The 5,269-nt window shown below is 45.7% G+C and overlaps 1 pseudogene across 1 annotated transcript; it reads right to left on the minus strand.

Moving 5' to 3' along the window:
* Positions 1-1,057: 1,057 nt before the first annotated feature.
* LOC307213126 (protein mago nashi homolog pseudogene) lies at positions 1,058-1,596 on the minus strand (annotated as a pseudogene). The gene has a single exon. The product of its transcript is annotated as a protein mago nashi homolog pseudogene (transcript).
* Between the last annotated feature and the right edge of the window lie 3,673 nt (positions 1,597-5,269).

Genomic DNA, 5,269 nt, shown 5'->3' on the forward strand with positions numbered 1-5,269 from the left:
GAGAAGGGGATGACAGAGGACGAGATGGTTGGACAGTGTTCTCGAAGCTACCAGCATGAGTTTGACCAAACTGCAGGAGGCAGTGGAAGACAGGAGTGCCTGGCGTGCTCTGGTCCATGGGGTCACAAAGAGTCAGACAGGACTAAACGACTAAACAACAACACAATACCACCTTGCTGTAATTTAATGAAAGTGCGGTCTATAAACATTTCAATAGATAAAATTATATGCAAATGCACATACACACACAGTTAACTGTTAGATTAATAGTCTAATCCGGTCTCTCCTCTACCACTCGGGTAGTAGCTTGTATCTTTCTATTCTCGCCACCACAGCAATATCCTGTCTTGCCACATCTCTGTCAGTGTTAGCTAAAGCTGGCAGGGGATTTGCCTCTAGTCTAGACTTCAGTCTAACTGTAGTGTTAATTGTAGGTTGCAAGTGGCTGCATTCTGCATTTGCCATAGCTCTGGCCACTGACATCACTTTGATCTTTATCCTTGGAAATCACATTCATTGAGAAAAGCTAAAACAAATTTCTCCCTCAGAAAGCTACCATCAAAGGCTGCGCTCTTTCAACTTGAACATTATCCCTGAAGCTTTGAGACTGCAATTAGAAATCAAATGCTGACTAATGTTCATCTGCTCTCAGTATCTTGCTGCAGAAATGTCAAAGCACCACAGGGCCTTACTCAGGGTACAATGCTGAATTTCATATCTACGTGCCAGGTTCAGATAGCTTTTAGAAAATGTAGGCTTTAAAGGGGAATAGCAGGAAAACATAGTATTTTATGGTTACGGTAATACTATGATCACCTGACACCGGAGGGCAAAACCATGGCATAAAAGAAATTAGCTGGCATTAGACTGACACAGTTGTTTGAAGGGGTGCCTAGAGAATTTTATTAAGGTTGCATTATCCCTGGCGTAGTGTGGATCTTGTCCTCACATCTTTCTTTCTTTTTTTAAGCTTTTTAGCATTTATTAAATTCACTCTGTAAAAAATCTAACACACATGAAACCAATGAGAGATAAAGAATGGAAAGTCACCCCACTGAAAGGAACTTTACAGTGCAAATTTAAATCCATGCAATTTAATCTTGAACAGCAATTTAATCTTAATCTTGAAGTGTAATACAATGAGACTGAAGACAACACACTTGAGGTCCTGGACAAGGTAGTAAAACACTCTTAGACCTTCTGGATCCTTGGACTGATTTACATCAATAAGAGAACCAATTTTTGATGTGGCCAAAGAGATGTGTTCATCACCAATTACAATTTCAAGCTCCTGCCAGCCAACTCTGTCAGGAGGAGGCCATAATGCATCATCTTCTTTCGTGATTTCACTGTCATCGATTATCCTCTTTAGCTTTAGCTTCCATCAGACTTTTGTGTACGTAGGCTTCTTTTCTGATCATGACATCATTTTTATAATTGCTGTTGTTTGCATATCTCAGTTTCCCATCAGGGCGGAACTCGAAAAACTCGTGGCCGAACTTCCTCTTGTGCCCAACGTAATAACGCAGATAGAAATCGCTCGCCATGGCCACATATTCCCCACCGGCCCACAGAGACCTTGTCCTCACATCTTAAACATGAAGTTGAGAGTTCATTAAACCTCAGGACCCTTTGGCTTCTAGAAGCCCAAAATGAAGCCCATAGCCCTCACACCACTGCAATAGTTTGCTTGTGTGGTTTTAGAAATGCCTAAGGCAAGGTAAGGGACGCGGGTGGCGCTGTGGGTTAAACCACAGAGCTTCGGACTTGCTGATCAGAAGGTCAGCGGTTTGAATCCCCATGATGGGGTGAGCTCCCGTTGCTCAGTCCCTGCTCCTGCCCACCTAGCAGTTCAAAAGTATGTCAAAGTACAAGTAGATAAATAGGTACCGCTCTGGTGGGAAGGTAAACGGCGTTTCCGTGTGCTGCTCTGGTTCGCCAGAAGCGGCTTAGTCATGTTGGCCACATGACCTGGAAGCTGTACGCCGGCTCCCCCGGCCAATAAAGCAAGATGAGCACCGCAACCCCAGAATTGGTCACGACTGGACCTAAGGAACTGGACCTTTACCTTATCAATGGCCACTAGCTACGTATAATGACTGATCTTTTCATTGGGGGCAGCAATGCTTCCAAACACCAGTTGCTGGAAACCAGGGGAGGGGAGAGTCCTCTTATGCTGGTTTCTCGCTGGTTTCCCGAAGGCATTTGGTTGGCCGAAGGAAGAGCAGGATGCTGGACTAGATGGGACATTGGCCTGATCCAGCAGGCTCTTCTTATGTTCTCCACTTGTCACATTGCCACATATTTCCATCACTGGTTGCCGGTAGGTCAGCTCTTTGATGATATAGCTGATCAACGGAAGTCTTGCTTTTGTAGTGTGACTGAGTGGTCTAAAGCGTTGGAGTAAGGCTTCAGTCATATACCAGTATATGGAGGCCCTAAATTTTAGGGGAAGCACTATAGCTCTGTGGTAGAGCATCTACTTTGCATGCAGAAGGCCCCAGGTTCTGCTCTGAGCATCTACAGTTAGGCTGGACTGGGAATGTCCGTTGAAACTCTGCAGAGACACCGCCAATGTACCCAATTACAGAGCTTGATGGACCAATGGTCAGACTCAAGGGAAGGTAGATGCCTATGTCTTCGCAGTTAAAATGATGCGTGTGGCACAAAGAATTGTAGAGTTGGAAGGGTCCGTGAGAGTCATCTAGTCCAACCCCCTGCAGTGCAGGAATCTTTCAACCAATATGGGGCTCAAACCCACAACCCTGAGATTGTGTCTCATGCTCTATCAACTGAGCTATCCGAGGCTATAACAACATATACATCAGAGGGGTTTTATTCAGCCCCTTTTTATCATTTCCTCTTGAATTATTTGGCTTCCATTGCTTCTATGAATTTGGCTCACCAAGATTCAGTAAGTGGACTGTTATGTACTGAGTTGAATAGGATCCAGAATGCAGCAGTCTGATTGGTCCTAGAACAATAGGATCCAAAATGCAGCAGTCTGATTGGTCCTAGAACAATAGGATCCAAAATGCAGCAGTCTGGTTGGTCCTAGAACAATAGGATTCAGAATGCAGCAGTCTGATTGGTCCTAGAACAATGCAGTAGTTTGATTGGTCCGCAGGAGCCACCCAATCCAGCTCCAGGTGGAAGTGAATCCACAACCTGATTGGCCTACAGGAGAATCCCGGAATTAACCAATCACGTGCAGCCCATTGTGTAAATAATGTATATAAAGTATACTTCATGGACACAAACCAAACAATATAAATCTGTTGGCTATCTCTGCAAAATAATGTCGATATCTGTCTATCTCGGGAGACAATGGAGGAGCATGCCTTTGAGGGTGAAGTCAAACTGTTGGAAGGTTGCAGCACCTGCTGTGGCTGTAGAGACTGTTGCAGGAGTGACATCTTCTGTTGCAGCTGGGGCAGATGAAGGCATCTGGTTGTGCTGCTGCAAATGCACCATGGTGTTTCTTCTCCCTGCACTCCTCCCAGCTGTCATTCCTCCTCTGGTCACTGCTATTGATATACAAACCTGACTATCTGTCTCCAAGAACTGCAGTCATCTACAAAGGATTCCCACACAGTGGGGTTGATGTTGCCAGTGTCCATGTGACATATGCAGAAATCTTTGTAACACTGGCTTGGTGCCCGGAGCCAGTTCCCCGCAGAGCACGTCCTTGGAGATCCTGTCATCTTCCACTCTGTAGGCATGACCAAGCCGCCATAGATGCCACTGAGACAGGAGTGCAAACATGTTGGGAATGTGGACTTGGGAGAGCACATCTTTGTACTGCCGTGTGATACCCAAAATCTTCCTGACGCAGCGCATGTGGATGGCTTTTGTGGTGTAGTGGTTAAGAGCGGTAGTCTCACAATCTGGGGAACCGGGTTCGCGTCTTCACTCCTCCACATGCAGCTGCTGGGTGACCTTGGGCTAGTCACACTTCTCTGAAGTCTCTCAGCCCCACTCATCTCACAGAGTGTTTGTTGTGGGGGAGGAAAGGAAAGGAGAATGTTAGCCGCTTTGAGACTCCTTCGTGTAGTGATAAAGTGGGATATCAAATCCAAACTTCTACTCCTCTTCTTCTTCTTCTTCTTCTTCTTCTTCTTCTCCTTCTTCTCACAGTTGTAAGTTGCCCATGACTCACTTCCATAAAGCAGCATGCTCAACACACAAGCCTAGTAGACCTTCATCTTTGCATTGGATATTAGTATCACATTCTCCCATACCCTTTTGGAGAGGTGAGCCATTGATATACAGTGGTACCTCGGATTAAGTACTTAATTCGTTCCGGAGGTCCATACTTAACCTGAAACTGTTCTTAACCTGAAGCACCACTTTAGCTAATGGGGCCTCCTGCTGCTGCTGCGCTGCCGGAGCACAATTTCTGTTCTCATCCTGAAGCAAAGTTCTTAACCTGAAGCAATATTTCTGGGTTAGCGGAGTCTGTAACCTGAAGCGTATGTAACCTGAAGCGTATGTAACCCAAGGTACCACTGTACTTGAGTTGCTAATACACTTGTCCAGCTCAGCTTCGATGGACAGGCTGCTCTATCAATAAATATTAGATATGAACAATTTGAGTGTAGCTACCAGCCTGACAGCAGCCACGAAATTAAAAGACGCCTGCTCCTTGGGAGAAAGGAGATGGCAAACCTAGACAGCATCTTAAAAAGCAGAGACATCACCTTGCCAACAAAGGTCTGTATAGTTAAAGCCATGGTTTTCCCAGTAGTGATGTATGGAAGTGAGAGCTGGACCATAAAGAAGGCTGGTCGTCGAAGAATTGATGCTTTTGAATTATGGTGCTGGAGGAGTCCCAGACTCTTGAGAGTCCCATGGTCTGCAAGAAGATCAGACCTTCTGAAGGAAATCAGCCCTGAGTGCTCACTGGAAGGACAGATCCTGAAGCTGAGGCTCCAATACTTTGGCCACCTCATGAGAAGAGAAGACTCCCTGTAAAAGAACTTGATGTTGGGAAAGATGGAGGGCACAAGGAGAAGGGGACAACAGAGGACAAGATGGCTGGACAGTGTTCTCGAAGCTACTAACATGAGTTTGACCAAACTGTGGGAGGCAGTGGAAGACAGGAGTGCCTGGCAGGCTCTGGCCCATGGGGTCATGAAGAGTCGGACACGACTAAACGCCTAAACAACAACAAACCAGCCTGCTGCACCAACATAATTTGCTTTGCCAATTGGCAATTGGTATGTTTCTCACAATGATGCGCTGAGCATTTATTCTATTGCTTAGCCAT

This window comes from Podarcis cretensis, assembly GCF_951804945.1.
Source record: "Podarcis cretensis genome assembly, chromosome: 3".
In the NCBI taxonomy this organism is placed as follows: domain Eukaryota; kingdom Metazoa; phylum Chordata; class Lepidosauria; order Squamata; family Lacertidae; genus Podarcis; species Podarcis cretensis.